The sequence below is a fragment of the Amblyomma americanum genome, chromosome 5 (genome assembly GCF_052857255.1).
Source record: "Amblyomma americanum isolate KBUSLIRL-KWMA chromosome 5, ASM5285725v1, whole genome shotgun sequence".
In the NCBI taxonomy this organism is placed as follows: Eukaryota; Metazoa; Arthropoda; class Arachnida; order Ixodida; family Ixodidae; genus Amblyomma; species Amblyomma americanum.
The window spans coordinates 9769334-9786203 of NC_135501.1; the positions used below are offsets into that span (position 1 = coordinate 9769334).

Below are 16870 nucleotides of genomic sequence, written 5' to 3' on the forward strand. Positions count from 1 at the left end.
TTCAATAGCTCGCTGCGTTGTCCTGAACTTAAGATGAACCCTGCTCATTAGCCTCCATGTTTCTGCCCCGTAGATGAGTACCGGTAAGATACAGCTGTTGTGCACTTTTCTCTAGAGGGATATTGGTGAACTGCCATTCATGAACTGGGAGAACCGGCCATATGCACTCCACCCCATTCTTATTCTTACAGTTATTTCCCTCTCATGATCCGGATCCACGGCCACTACCTGCCATAGGTAGACGTATTCTCCTACCACTTCAAGTACTTTGCTTCCAATTGTAAACTGCTGTTCCCTTGCGAGACTGTTAAACGTTACTTTGGTTTTTTGCATTTTAATTCTAAAACCTACCCTTCTGCTCTGCTTGTCCAACTCATTGATCATGCTTTGTAGCTCTCCTCCTAAGTGACTCAGCAAGGCAGTGTCATCAGCGAGTTGCAGATTATTTAGGTATTCTCCATTAACTGTTATCCCCAACTGTTCCCAATCCAGGCCTCGGAACACCTCCTTTAAACAGGACGAAAGAAGAAGGCGCCGACCAAAAGAAAAGATGGGATGACGTTTCGGCTCCCCCACGGGAGCCTTGTTCACAATCTGAACAAGGCTCCCGTGGGGGAGCCGAAACGTCATCCCATCTTTTCTTTTGGTCGGCGCCTTCTTCTTTCGTCATGTACCATCCCGACCAGACGTGCTTCCGTCAGACTCTAGACTTCCTCTAAACAGGCGGTGAATAGCATTGGCGAGATTGTTTCTGCCTGCCTGACATCCTTTTTTATTGAAATTTTATTGCTGAAGTACTCGATGCCGTTTGTTTTACTTTCTTGAAGTCATATTTCTTCTCAGATCAAACTGCCTCTAAAATAGCTCTGTCTCATAGCTCGAATTGGTAGAACTCCTGGCAGGTTTGCTCATAGTTTTCCTTTACTAATATATAGGCCTTGATAAGGTCCGCGCTGCATAGGCTTTGTTCACTGCTCCAAGCTCCCATCATGAGTGAAAAAAGGCGCTCTGCGAAAGCATTAGTCACTGGAATGCTCAGCATAACTGAGAGCACTACAGTCAGATTTGGAAAAGCACCACTTTTGAGCAAGCTGCTCCACTTGTTCCCTAAAAATTCTTTTGGTTTCACTGCCACAAGATGCCTTATTGCTGGCTGCAGACAGCACAATTCACCATACAGCTCATCCATGTTGATGGCCGACGTTAACTGGAACGCTGAAACAATTTTCCCAAGGTCATTGAATGTTAGTTCGCGCTGCAAGTCCAAGCACTGAAGTTGCTTCGTTGGACTTGATTCGCTGTAGTCAAACATTTGCTCCAAATACACTAACGCATTTTGCAAAAATCCAAGGAAGTCTTGCTTTGCCACTGTCGCTTGTGGCCCGTAGAGGTTCGCAAGGGCTTGACCAGCTTCGAATCCAAAAAATTTGTCGTCGGTGCTGTTGTAGCTTCGTTCTGACGGCGCTCATGGTATCGAGGCAGTCACTTCATCACCCTCTACCAAAAGCACAGCGTGCTAAAACACAATTCTTCTCTGAGACGCTGCTGTCCTTTATGAAGCATGACCCACACAAGTTTTGGCGCTATCTTGCAAGCGAGCAATCCACAGTTTCAAAAATAAAAACTCCAGGGGGTATCATTACTGACCCTGACACCATTGCTACAATTTCAACTCCTTCTTTCAGTCTGTCTTCTCACGTAAGGCTTCGGGAACTTGCCTACAAGCATACTCCATCACTCACCCTATGCCTGAAATAAGCATAAGCGAGGATGGCATTTCTGCTTACTGCAAAAACTAGACACAAAGAAATCTACATGGCTGGATGATATCTCAGATAGTTTTTCAAGTAGGTACGCATCATGGGTTTCAAAATATTTATTTAGAATATTCACTCTGTCAATGCAAACCATAACAATTCCGGATGACTGGCGCTGTGCTGAAATAGTTCTAATTCATAAGGGTGGTCCCAAAAACGAAATAAATAACTACAGGCCGGTCTCGCTAACAAGCTCTAGTTGTAAATTGATAGAACATATTATTTACAAAGCACTCATTAATCACCTAGAAATTAATCATCTACTCTACAGTCGGCAACATGGCTTTCGATCCCAATTATCAACAACCACACAGTTGGCAGAGATAACTTACAATATCGCAAATGCTTTCATTGTAAGGAGTCAGTTAGGTGCCATCTTCTTAGACTTTTCTAACGCATTTGACTTATTTCCTCATCAAGACTTATTTACAAAACTCCAGGCTATAGGTATTGAAAATGAAGTAATTTCATGGATTGACTGCTTTCTGAAAAACCGTAAACAATTTGTCAAACTGAAAAATTCCGTATCTGGCAACTTGGATGTTTATTCAGGAGTACCTCAGGGTTCAGTGCTTGCACCCTTGTTATTCTTAATATATATCAATGATATCCATTCATGCATTGAGCCGGGGGTACAAATCCACTCTTCGCGGATGACTGCGTAGTGTATAATGTAATAGATTCTGTAAAAGATCAGAGTAAACTAAACGATTCTTTATCATCCATTCAGACTTGGTGCATTAATTGGGGAATGAAACTTAATGCCGTCAAAACAAATAGCATAGTTTTTACCAACAAAAAAAACGCCACTAGATTTTTCATACACTTTAAATAATGTCCCAGTCGTAAAAACCAATTCTGTAAAATACCCAGGGGTGACGCTATCAAGCAATCTGAGCTGGGAACAACATTTAAGTAGCATCCATACTTGACAGCGCAAAAAACGAGGACAAAAGCGAACGAGGAGACACAACACAAGCGCAATAAAAGTTCAGTTGATAGTCTGCGCTTGTGTTGTGTCTCCTCGTTCGCTTTTGTCCTCGTTTTTTGCGCTGTCAAGTATGAATCCACACCAACTAGCCCAACTTTCTGTTCTTATGTAAGTAGCATATGCAAGAAGGCCCAGGGAAAGTTGTATTTCCTCAGAAGATTACGCAATGCTCCTCCTGCTGTAAAACTTAATGCATACAAAGCCCTCGTGAGACTGTCCTTAGAGTACGCTGATATTATTTGGAGTTCCCACCAGAAATATTTAATAGGCAGATTAGAACGAATTCAGAACGTTGCGGTACGCTTTGTATACTCGAACTATTCCAGGCACTCCAACATCTCTAACCTACTAAAGAAAGCAGATCTACACAGCGCTAGCTCAGCGTAGAGTAGTATCAAGACTGAAGTTCTTGTCCTACTTTATCACGGACACTTCAACATAAACAAAGAAACATACCTTCAGGAACCATTCTACCACTCCTCAAGGACTAACAATACGAAAGCACTTCATCAACCCATAAGCCACATTAATGTTCACAAAGATTCCTTGTTCCGTTCAGCTATCCATTACTGGAATAAACTACCATCCACTGTTGTGAACTGCAGCACAGTCGAATCTTTCTTACATGTTAATCACCTTGATCCAACATTCTCACCGTGATGCTTCTGTAATGATGAAATTGTATTGTGTATTTATTTGTGCATATACCTGTCTCCCTTGTTCGATCCGCCATTGTAATTTTTTTTGTGCCTTGTATTCACTCCTGCATGGGCCCGAGAAGGGCCTGCAGCATTCGCAAATAAAATAAAATCTGCATCACGTTCTCCAGAAATTTCAGGTAGATGTGGAGCTCAGATGTGTTTTCGGCTTGTTCATCTCGTTCCACTTCCACACCATGTTCCTGGCCAGCGAAATGCTTCCACAGCATACAAGGACAGTTATCCTCCCCCAGTGTGAGAAAATAGCCGGTGACAGCTGGCCAGCAGACATTCAACCTCTTCACAGCTGGGAAAAAAGACAACTATCGAGTTCGCACGTATCTTAAGAGAGTCAAGTATTCTGTAGAGACAAAGTCAAACATCAACCGGAGGTTGTGCAGCCATTCTGAAGGCGATGAAAAGTGGTTGTAAATCTTAGTGACAACACTCTCAACGTCAGTCTTGAGTTTGTCAGCTGCATGCCGACCACAGTTGTGAAGTGCGTGAGCAACACAGGTCGCCTTGGTCAGCCCGAGGACTTCTTTCTTGATCACGGTGTACACAGAGTTGTGCTTCCCTTAACTGATGCTTGTGTTGTATGCACAGTAGGCAGATACCTTCTTAGTGTCGAGACCAGCTTCTTGTATACTCGTCTTTAGTTGCCGAAAAATTGCTGCAGCCGTCTCATTGTGGTCCTCATAAAAATCAAGCACTTTGTTCTCGATCCCACGTTCAGGAGTAAAGAACCTGACAGCAAGACGATAGAGCTTGATACTCCTGTGGTTCGCAGCATCTGTTGCTACGGAGAAGTAAGGTCTCGTAACTAGTGACCCATGGGGCATGACGGGTGCTTGAAGCGTGCTGATGCATCGAGTAACAGATGCGGGAGCCACGACATTCGTCGCAATAGTCTGGCGCTTGGCTCTTCCAAGGCAAGTCTTCCTGGCAATCGCGGAGTCCGGGAATAATACAGGATTCATCTTTGCTCCACAGTCTGTTGATCGGTAGGAATGTCCATGCTTAACGGTGTAGTACACAGACGTTGCCCCAGCGGCTGCAGCCTTGTCGGCATTGCTAGTGTCGGCGTTATTAACAAAAGAAAAGACGTTAATACTCCAGTCATCTTGTTTTCTCAAACGTTCTTGAAGTGATTTTCTCACGTTGAATGCCTTTTAATGTCCGATTCTCCCCCATGAGAAATTTAAGATTCTTCGCCACACTTTGCACTTTGCCTGGCGGCTGTCGTCTGGGGCGGCCATGATCCAGTCGTAGGCTGCTTCCCATTTCTTGTTGTAAGTGCATAGCCTTTTCTTGGGTCTTGACTCCATCTGAGGGTCGTATCGTGCAGGGACGTCATGCCTCTAGTGAAGCTGTGTGTTTCGTGGATCGCAGACTCGCTGGCTTCCTGTAGCGACGGGACTGCTCGCATTAGTGGTGAAGCGTGCAACATGGACCTTCGCCTCGATTGCGTTTGGTGTCTTCGCCACACAGCGCTCGTGGACTGCCGACTGCCCGAGCAAATCGAGCTGCTGCGCTTTTCGAGCCTCTCCTCAGCGCGTCCGTCCATTGGTCCATCTCGCTAGCGTTGTGGTCCCCTGATTACTTGCTGTTGCGTCGTTCACTCACACTTTCTCTCTTCTGACGGTGAGCGCAGCCAGCGTGTGATGCGGCAGGGGAACGGGTCATCTCCTAAGTGTTAATCCCAGGCGCGCATCCTGCTGCATCCGGTGGTAAGATGTGACAGAGCATGCGCATATTCAACCGTTGGCCGGAATCGGAAGAAACGGCACAATGGCAAGCGCAGCTGGCGCTGAAGCATTCGTCGCCGCCCTGGATTGTGGGGCTAGCTGACTCTTTAGGAAGCTTGGAGTGCTTGCAGCTAGCACATACTCAAACGGCGGCCAGATGCAGCTGAAATTAAGGCGCTGCCAAACAATGGTAACAAAGTGTGAAATGTGTGAAATGTGAATAAAGTGTGAAATTTCTGAATATTTTCTCATCTCTTGCTTGATGCGGGACAATAACCCTCAATGCGGGACAGTCCCACAAGTCGCGGGACTGTTGGTCGCCCTACTTTCTCGTAATCAATGAAAGCTATATATATATGGGTTGGTTATATTCTGTGCATTTCTCTATCACCTGATTGATAGCGTGAATATGGTCTATTGTCGAATATCCTCTACGAAAGCCTGCCTGATCATTTGGTTGATTGAAGTTTAAGGTTGTCCGGGTTCTATTGGCAGTGACCTTGTAGGCAATACCTTGTACCTTGTAGGCAACAGAAAATAAGCTGATCGGTCTGTATTCAATTCCTTGGCGTCTCCTTTCTTATGAATTAAGATAATGTTAGCGTTCTTCCAAACTTCTGGTATGGTCGAGGTCATATGGCATTGCGTATACAGGGTGGCTACTTTTTCTAGCACAATCTCCCCTCCGTCCTTCGACAGATCTGCTGTTACCTGATCCTCCCCAGCCGCTCCCCTCTTTGCATTGCTCGTAAGGCTTTCTTTACTTCCTATTTCATTACTGGAGGGATGTTGCATTGCTGTGTGCTACTGCATCTCTGCAGAAAGAAAACCAGCGCAAAGGATGGAGACAGAACAGGAACACGGGACGACGCTGTACTATCGACTGTTTTTATTTCAGTAATGGTCACATTAGTCTTCTTAGCCCTGCAAAAGCTGTCCAGTTTGTGCAGAAAAATTGACGATAGGAAGAGTAAAATTCCACAGTGCACGATCAATCATGAGTTCAAATACATCACCTGTGCCACCCAGATAGTGTACTGCATACCTTTATCCTGCGGGAATACGTACATCGGGCAGACTGGCCGCTGTCTTAACACCTGGCTTAGAGAACATGAAAGGTCGCTTTCCACAGATGACGGGGCGAATTTACCTAAACATTGCAAGAAGCACAAGTGCACTCCACTCTTCAAGAAGACTACAATTTTTGGACGCGGTAAAATTCAGAGCCAAGGCAAAATTCTAGAAGCATACCATATCGTTAAACAAGCATATCTATGTGTAAGTGACACGACGGTGACCCTATTCGATAAAGAAATTAGATTTTTGAACTCCTTAATGTAAACGTGTTGCACAATGATTGCAGTCCTGATGGTTGTCTATAATGCTGCAATCTACCTCTTCATGTAAATTTGTTGTGTGCGCAAAAGTGTGGTTTGAAATTAAAGGGTAAAAATGTGACCGTTACTGAAATAAAAAGTGAATAGTCAAGCGTCGTCCTGTGTTCCTGTTCCGTGTCTCCGTCCTTTGCACTGGTTTTCTTTCTGCAATCATGTACAGACTCGCCCAGCTCTCTCTCCACTGTACTGCATCTCACATTAACTTCCTGATTAACTTTAACATTGGCCACTGTATAGATTTGTACAGAACTGTTCAGCTACTTTAATTATTTTATCCATATTGCTAATGACATTGCCCTTTAGTCTTAATGCATACATCTGGCTTTTGCCTATGCTTAATTTCCTCTTCACCGCTTTTAGGCTACCTCCGTTCTTTAGAGCATGCTCGATTCTCTCCATATTAAGCTTCCTTGTGTCGGCCACCTTGTGCTTATTTTTTAATTTCGATAGCTCTGCTAGTTCTATTCTGCCTGTAGGGTTAGACACTTTTATGCTTTGGCGTTTCTTAATCAGATCTTTCGTCTCCTGAGATAGCTTGCCTGTATCCTGTTGAACCACCCTCCCGCCTACTTCCACTGCTCACTCCGTAGTGATAGCTATGAGATTATTGTTTGTTGTTTGAACATTAAGATTGTCTTCCTCACTTAGAGCCGATTATCTGTTCTGCAGTGATATCCTGAATTCCTCTACTTTCCCTCTTACCGCAATCTCTAATGGGCTTCCGCTTCACTAGTTTCTTCCGCTTCCTCTTCAAATCTAGGCGTTCAAGACCTTACCGTTCTGTGGTTGCTACAATGTACCTTTCCGAGGACCTCCACATCATGCACGATGCCAGGGGGAGCACATAGTCCACTTCCTGTTCTTTCGCTTCCGGAAGAAGGTATTCATGATCCGTACATTATTTCTATGCATGAACTCTACTAGTAACTCTGTCCTGCTATTCGTTGAACCTATGGCGCTTATTGCCTGGTCTCCGTCCTGCTTCTTTCATTTCATTAATTAATACCCTCAGGGCCATTTGGCATACAGAGCGGAGTGATTATATGGATAATACATTAAACAAAAGCAAGCAATGCAACAAAATCAAAAAGACAAGTTGTTGGGCTCCTAACTATACAATGTTAGGGCATTTTTAAAATGATGATATTCTTCAATGGCGGCGGTCCGGGAAGGCGGTTCCAATCCTATGATGTGCGTGGAATAAAACTGTGGTAGCAGGAATCGGTGCGGCAAGAAATAATACCAACTTTGCGAGAGTGGTCAGTGCGGGCAGAACGATAGGACGAATTAGAGATTAGTTCATTGCACAGGTGGGTGTTATGAAAGTATATTTTGTGAAAAAGGCAAAGGCGAGAACTATAGCAGTGCGAGACAAGTGACAGTAGACTTAAGGTTTGTTTCATGGTAGAGATACTGGCAGTCCGATTGCAGTTATGAAGAATGAACCGAGCCAGGTTTTTGCGTGAAAGCCCGGCACCGTGCATCGCCGTAAGGTGTGAAAGCAGGAATTTTTAAAAATGTATTGCAAATTTCCCGCTTGCTTTTGAGGTGTCGTACGCGGCATGCACGCTCGGTGGCCTGTACTCTACATAGTGAAAGCATTTTAAAGCCAAGGTCAAACACCCCTTTCTGTTGCCCTTTAACACTAGAACCTTATCCAGTGGAACTAGCCTGGCAGTGTTGTTCGAGGAACTAGCGGGTATTACAGAAATGGGTTGTAGCGCCGAAAAATACAACACGCAGCAAGTGAGACGAGACAGGCGCCTGTGTCATCTCACTTGCTGTGTGTTGTCTTTTTCGGTGCTACAACCCAGTTCTGGAAACATGCACCAACTAGCCCCTCAACAAGTATTACTAGCGGGCATTAAATGGGATGTCATAGGGCTTAGTGAGGTTAGGAGGACAGGTGAGGCGCATACAGTACTAAAGGGTGGGCACATACTGTGCTATCGTGGATTAGCGGACAGACAAGAACTAGGCGTGGGGTTCCTCATCAATCAGGATATAGCTGGCAACATAGATGAATTCTGTAGTATTAACGAGAGGGTGGTAGCTATTGTAATTAGGCTTAATAAGAGGTACAAGCTGAAGGTGGTGCAGGACTACACGCCTACATCCAGCCATGATGACCAGATCGTTGAAAGCTTCTATGAAGACGTGGAATCGGCAATGAACACAGTAAAATCACAGTACACTGTACTAATGGGCGACTTCAATGCGAAGGAGGAGGAGAATGCGCATTCTTCTCTTCAGGTTTTTGGTGCGGCTCATGAGTGGTAATCGTCCAAATTGTGTTTTACATGTAGACTGTTTTTTCCTCTTACCTTCTTGGCGTTGACAAGTTTTTGCTCCATTTTAGGTTGTATTCGTTTGTTTTTAGTTGTTTGTGGCATCCGTAGGGTTGTATGACGTTTTACCTGATTTTTAGATTTGTAACTGCTTTTGCTTTGCTTTGGCCCTTTTATGCTCGCTCGTTGCTGTTAAAGTGTTCTTGACGCTGCCCTTTGGCCACGATGTTGTTTGGCACGTGTGTTTTCCTTGGTTTTTGCTGGTTAGAGTGCTTTTTGATATGTTCACTTCATAAAGTTTCACTTCTTTTTTCATTTTTGGTGGATTTTTTTCCTTCTGGTTCATACATGTGTTGGCCGCCCCTTGATGACTGTGGATTAGGTTGTAATCTTTGGCCCCCTGGCTGTCACGTGGTTTTTGGCATATATTGTGCTGGGTTTTCCTCGACAATAAAGAGGTGTTAGTCACCGCCTGTCCTGTCGTCAGTGTTTTTTTTTTGAGTGTCCCCGTCTGTTTCCACGCTGGTCATTTCGAATCTTTCCTAGCCCACTGGTTTTCCCCCATTTTTCTCAATCGCTCCTCAAATGCAATCTTACTGCCAGCTTCTCAGCTCTCGAACGACGCCCATCCCATATCACCCTGTACCCCCTGATTTGGCGTATTGCCATGTGCTCCCAAAGCTAGCCTCCCTACGCCACGTTGTTTTTCTAACCTTGCTTGAACGTCTGGTCTCATGCACAGGACCGCTTTACCGAAAAAGTCAGGCTAGGGACCATCACCCCTTTCCAGATCCCTCTTACCACTTCATACCTATTGTAATTCCACAGTGCCCTATTTTTCATGACAGCTGCATTCCTACTAGCTTTATTCATTATATATTTTTCATGCTCTGTCAGATACTCAGCACCGTTATTTATCCACACTCCAAGATACTTGTACTCATCCACTACTTCTAGCGTGAACTCCTGTATTCTGTGCTCGCCACCCTCATCATTAAATATCATGACTGTAGATTTTTCCTTACTAAACTTGAAACCTAATCTATCTCCCTCTATACCACATATGTCTATCAACTTCTGTAAATCTTCCTTGTCAGCCATTAGCACTATATCATCTGCATAAATTAGTCCCGGTAATGACTGTTTAATCAATTCTCCTTGCTTGAAAAAAGAAAGGTTGAAGCCTAGTCCGCTCCTCTCTTGCTTGGCCTCCAACTATTGCAGGTACAATATGAACAACAAAGGAGACAGAAGACATCCTTGCCTAAGCCCGCGCTATATCTCTACAGGCCCCGATCCATTTTTTCCCATTTTATAAGCACTCTGTTACCTTTATATCTTTTAAAAGATTAATTAGTCTATCTTCCACATCCAATGTGCCCAGTATGTCCCACAGATACTCTTGAATAACGTTGTCGTAGACTCCCTTAATATCCAGAAATGCTAGCCATAGGGGCCTGTGTTCCTTTTCACCAATCTCTATACATTGCGTCAATGTGAATAGATTGTCCTCCAACCTCCTTTGTTTCCGGAACCCATTTTGTAGCTCCCCTAGCACCCCCTCGTTCTCCACCCAAGCCTGCAATCTGTCCTTTATAATCTGCATCACCACCCTGTAAACCACATATGTCACTGTTATGGGACGATAGTTACTTGTCAGCTTTGTCCCCCTTTCCCTTTTATATGATGCTCATTCTACTTAATCGCCATTAATCGGGGACTTTCCCATCCACTATCATTTTATTCACTACCTGTATTAATGTTTGCTTGGATTTTGGTCCTAGCTTTTTTATTAACATAATTGGAATACCATCTGGTCCTGTTGATATGCCACTAGGAACCTTCTTCTCTGCCTTTTCCCACTCTCTTTGCTCAAGTGAAGCTATTGCAGTAACCGGTCTATTCTCCTCCGATAAATTATGTGGAACATTTCTTTAAATTTTTTTGTCGTCCTTGTTCATATGTCTTTTATCGCTTCATCCCCTTTTAATTGAATACCTTGATCTGTAACAATAAACCTTTGTTCTAGCCTAGTCTTATTACTCATTGCATTTAGATGCTTCCAGAATTTTTGAGCTGCTTTTCTATCCTTTTTATTTACTTTTGACATCCATTGGGCACCATTTCTTCTAATTTTCTCATTAATAAAATAGGATGCTTCCCTTGTACACTTTATGAAGGTGTCCCATTTTCTGTCTACTTCAACTTCTGGTTCCCCCCTCTTCTTGGAATATCTGTGTTCCCTGGACGCTTCCTGATGTTTCTCTATCGCCCTCTTGGCCTCCTCATCCCACCAACTATTGGGTTTGCGTCTTTTCCCTTTTAGCTTTACTCGCACCTTAGCTACCTCTAGCTCCAGTAATCGAGTTAAATTGGTATAAGTCCATTCTGTTTCACTATCCTCAAAAATTACTTTCTCAATTTGTTTGGCTGCTGCTTCCAATTGTTTTTCTGAGTAAAAATTCCCCTCTGATTGTTCATCTCGCTTCAGTCCTACATTGATTTCTCTTCTGAAACTCAACTTGATACACTTGTGGTCACTACCTAGACTTCTGGAACCATGTTCATCTATGCTCATTACCCCTAATCTATTATACATCCTCTGTGACATTAGTGCATCATCTATCTTCGAGTGCAGGCTCCCTGCCTCTCATGTTACGAGCCCTTCACACTTCTCGGTACTGCTCCATACAACTAAATCATGCCTGTCACATGTCCTGCAGCATGCTTCCTGTCGAATCTGTGTACCCATCCAGGTTTTCTATATGTGCGTTCATGTCGCCTAATATAATTATCTCGCCCTGTCTTCCTAGCTCATCAATGTCGCTTGCAATACATTCCAACATTTTCCTGTTTTCCTCTTTGGCATTAGCTTTTGTCCACTGGTATACAAAGCCAAGGAGTGTTTGCTCCCCTGCCACTTTTCCTTTTAGCCATAAATGTTCCTTGCATCCCAGTTTAACCCTTTGAAAATTCTTACTTTTATGAATGAATGCCCCAATTCCACCTCCCTTTCTGCTGTCCTCTGTTCTATTGCAATATTTCCATGCGTAGTCTGGGTTACAGGGTGATTGCTCCATGTCTCTAAGATGCATTTCCACTAAATCATATACGAATATTTCCTCTTGCCTTAACTGTTCTTCTACTTCCTCCCATTTCAGTCTATTCCTGCCACCTTGCATGTTAATGAAACATATATCTGAATTAACTTGGCCCTGGCGTTTGTGTCTATTTCTTCTCCTATGGTTCCATCGTCCCTTTGATCTTGGATATTCCTTCTATACACTGGTTCCCACCCTTAGATCACAGCGCCATCTGTGGCAGCAACTGCTCATGGATGGATGGATAAGGCTGATCCCTGTAAATTGGGCGGTGGCTCAAGCCACCTAACCGTGAATTTTACTCTGGTCTTGATCTTAGCCACCAATCAGATAACCTTCGCTTGGTTATTTCTACCCGCCTAAAATGTACTTTCTCCTCGCCGTCCCTAAACCGCAATGCCTTGGATAAATCAGCCCCGCTGCTTTCCACTGTAGGGTGAACCCTTTACAGAAAAGTATCCAGTGCTCAGCCGTTTCCTCCTCCTCTCCGCACGCAACGCACGTGTCTATCTTATGGTACCTGACTCTATATGTCTTAAGTCCGCAAAACTTCCGTTCTGGCCTCAAACAACAAAGAGCTTCCCCTACAAATATCACAGACATTTTCTTTGGCAATTTCCTGCTTAAAGATCCTCTATGTTCCCAGTGCCGATTTCATCAGCATCCCTGTTTTCCACTGAGCTCTCTCTGTTTCTTTAACCTTTTCCTTAACTGATAATTGCTGATTTGCCCCCTACTGCTGTCCAGATATTTGCTTGTCAATTTTCTAGTTCGCTTTCTCCATTTCGTGCCAACATTCTTTATGTACAGGTATCTGAAAACTTTCCTAGCCCACTGCTTTTCCCCCATTCTTCTCAACCGCTCCTCAAATGCTATCTTACTGCTAGCTTCTCTGCTCTCGAACGACGCCCATCCCATATCACCCTGTACCCCCTGATTTGGTGTATTGCCATGTGCTCCCAAAGCTAGCCTCCCTACGCCGCATTATTTGATTTCTAACCTTGCTTGAACATCTGATCTCATGCACAGGACCGCATTACCGAAAGTCAGGGTAGGAACCATCGTCCCTTTCCAGATCCCTCTTTCCACTTCATACTTATTGTAATTCCACAGTGCCCTATTTTTCATGACAGCTGCGTTCCTACTAGCTTTATTCATTACATATTTTTCGTGCTCTGTCAGATACTGAGCACTGTTATTTACCCCCACCCCAAGATACTTGTACTCATCCGCTACTTCTAGCGTGAAATCCTGTATTCTATGCTCCCCGCCCTCATCATTAAATATCGTGACTGCAGATTTTTCCTTACTAAACTTGAAGCCTAATCTATCTCCCTCTGTACCACATATCCCTATCAACCACCATTAGGGTGCCTCGATTGCGCGCGCCCCCGCTTAGGGTGAAGTCACCCTTTGAACCGCTCGACGCCGCCTAAACCGGTTTTCACGCGCTCCCTCCACCATTGCGTTCCCCACGTCGACCTCGCCGCTCTACTGTCGTGCGGGCGTCACTGCTGCGCGCCTGTGTTCGCGCGCCTTCCATCGCCGTGCAATGCTTGGATGTTGTGTTCCTCAGTGCTCCAACCATTCGAGAAATGGTTGGAGGATGTTCCACTTTCCAAGAGACCCGAAAAGGAGGCTTCTGTGGCTGGTCCGGATCAAGCGTGACAAGTGGCAACTGACGAACTCCTCATGTGTCTGTAGTGTAAGTGCCGCATGTTGGTTCAGTGCTGTTTTTGTTGCGATTTACCGCTTTTGCGTTTAGCCAGCTAAGTGTAGCACATTTTTATTAGTCAGATGTCATTTCCGCACTATTCGTTTTGCTCGGCGTAAAAAAAAGGGACGCTTCAGTGCCGAACCTGCCATTGCCTGTTGCTTGCCTATTTGCATCCGAAATTGCATGTCACAATGTTTTCGCTCGTGATGGCGTACCAAACGTACTTTCGCCGCATCTGTTCATTATAAAATAATTGCCTTTACGAGGCGCTGTCAGCGAACCGCGGCCGGCATGAATCAAGGCACGAAGGACAACAAGCGAGGGCACATACGCTGTTGCAATTACTGTGCACCTGGGTCGCCTAGGAGCCAATACGGATTAATTTACTTAAGATTTTTTTTAGTTTTTGACACGTATGCTGCGTTGGGTAGCGTGCGCTGACTGTTAGCCCGATGCTTCGTCCAACAACGCCGGATTAGGTCAGTAAATGAGATTGAAAGAATATGTTATGTGCAGATTGAGGCGCTCATTAGAGTAATTTGACTTATGTATTTGGACTACTTTGTTTTCTTGCATGCTTTGTTCATTGTTTTCATTCTTGAGCAAGAAATGTGGGGCTAATTCTAAAAAAATATTCATCTGCAGGCTCATTTCAGACAAGAGCTTCGAACAAAACCGCGCGGATGGATGGAAGAAGCTCAAGCCCAATGCTGTCCCAACGGTGTTCCCATTTAGAGGTCAGATACCTGTTAACTTTGGTGTTTGTTGCCATGTTGCTTATCGCCTCGTTGTCTACTTTTTAAAATGTTTAGTGAGGAAGCGGTTGGTGTGCATGCATATTAAATTTTTTGGCTCGTCTTTTATGGACCCTTTTCAAAACTTTGGAGGTCAGCTTCTTGGCACAACAAAATTCCTTCACCCTGGCCGCCAAACCAGCTTTGGGGGAAAAAAAGGTGCAATGCTGCAGACATATATAGCCTGAACAATGCCGCGTTTTTTCCTTTACACGACATGCTGTCGGAATAAAGGTATTAGCACCAGCTTTGCCTAGCCACTTCTTTTGTTGAAGAGGGTGAAAAACAGCTGCACGTGACGTTTAGGATGGCCCGCCATGGTTTAGGGTCCTTTGCAATGCAGAAAAGCTTACTTTTGCAGTTTTGCAAAAGGACAACTGTTTTAAATATGTAATGTGCTATTTTTGCTTATTTATCTGCTTCCAGAACTTGCTAAAGAGCGAAGGTCACCAAGGGAGCGAAGTGTTCATGTGCCTGCATTACTCAGTGATGACGCTGCCGCACAAGGTTCTTCACCAGAAGTGAGAAACGTCCTTCCCTTAAACACGCAAGAATATCTTCCAGCAGATTCATCGTCCGACGGAGTTACATATGGGACATTGGTGGGTACAGCAAGCAGCAATTCTAGTGAGCAACTTACTTCGACCACCACCGATTTACGGCCTCAAGAAACTGCAGTGCTTCGTGCGACCCAACCCATTGACTCTGAGGTAGCAGAGCTAAGGAAGAAGATAGTAGATCTCACAGCAGCCAATAATAAGCTGAAACAACACCACAAAGAATCTAAGAACAGTGTCAAAAAACTACAGAAGCAGAATCGCAAGCTGCAGAAAGAGGCAGCTATTTTCTCACGAAATACGAAGTTTCTAAATCAAGACCAAATTCGTGCCCTTTCTCGGAACAACAATCGTGGCAATTCATGGTCAGCGCGAACAGTAAAGCAAGGCCTAAAAATTAAATTCGCTTGTGGAACCACTGGGTATGAACACTCAGAAAGATTGGCTACCCTCTCCCATCAAGTAGAACATTGGCAAGAATTCAGAGCCTGAAGTCTCTACCAGGTATCCTGCATGAAATGATCGATGTAATGAGGTCGAAAGCAGAGGGAATGGAGGACGCGGAAAAAGACTTCTCTTTCTAGATGAAATGGAGATAGCACCCAGATTTGAACTCGACCGTGGTGAAGACGTGCTTTTGGGAGGAACGACCTTGCCATCAAAGCCTGAAGAGGCAGCCAACCATGCTTTGGTGTTTATGCTAGGTGGGGTAAACCAAAGATGGAAGCAAGTGATAGCCTATGAATTTACTGGTAGGCACGTGGACGGCTCTGTACTCAAGACATATGTCATGGAAATAGTCCAGATATGCAGCCGGATTTCTCTAACGAGTACGGGTAGTCACCTGTGATATGGGTGCAGCAAATCGCGCTATGTGGAGAGAATTTGGCTTTTCGAGTCACCGCTATTTGACAACTTCGGGCTCAATACCCCACCCAACCTTAGACGGGAAGGAACTTTTTTTCATCTCTGACCCAGCACATGTCTTTAAGAAGCTGAAAGGACACCTTCTAAGCTCTAAAGTTTTGACGCTCAGTGATTATACAGTAAGCAAGAACTGATTGCATTCCTTAAAGGTGAAACTAGAGCATGTACAGCCCGTCTTGGACTATGACGCTGCCAATGAACTTAAGGTAGCACCAAATTTATCAGAAATCCACAATAGTGTTGGACACTTCACCAAGATGAAAGCTGGAGTCGCTGTCCTGCTCTTCCACGAAGCCCCGCCAGCTATTCGGTTCTTAATAAAAGAAGGAGTGATTGAACTAGAGTCCGAAACAACAGCGTGGTTTATGGACGTCATTTCTAGGTGGTACGCCCTTATGTCATCGCGTCATTCCACCATGGCGCTAAGCCTCAGAAACATGACTAAATGTGATGCTGCCTTAGACACACTGCGTATGGCAATAGACACGATCAGAGAACTGAAAATGGGCACTGGATCTCAGTGGAAGCCATCGCAAGCAGGGGTCCTAATTGCAACAACGGCTGTCCTTCGCCTTCAAGAACTGCTTCTTGGCAGTGAAAGGTATGAATTCCTTCTGACGAGCAGGCTGTTGCAAGACTGCCTAGAAAACCTTTTTTTCTGTGGTGCGGCTCATGAAGTCAGTGCCCAGTGCATATGACTTGAAGCGTGCACTTCGACTCAATAGCGTCAGCCACTTTCTTTATACTCCCAGGTCGACAAGTTACGAACTCGCTGACCGTGAATACCTTGTCAACCTGCTTGCACACGCCAAGAAGGAAGGTAAAGAAAATGAAG

At 44.5% G+C, this 16870-nt stretch overlaps 1 long non-coding RNA gene across 2 annotated transcripts; it reads left to right on the forward strand.

The window, feature by feature from the left end:
- The first annotated feature begins 581 nt into the window (after window positions 1-581).
- On the forward strand, window positions 582-16373 carry LOC144132284 (uncharacterized). Of its 2 annotated transcripts, XR_013314754.1 has the most exons (3): window positions 582-13745; window positions 14403-14494; window positions 14978-16373. It is a non-coding gene; the product is annotated as an uncharacterized LOC144132284 (long non-coding RNA). The 2 variants fall into 2 exon arrangements; XR_013314753.1 differs by lacking the exon at window positions 582-13745 and having other exon boundaries at window positions 13760-14494.
- Window positions 16374-16870: the final 497 nt, after the last annotated feature.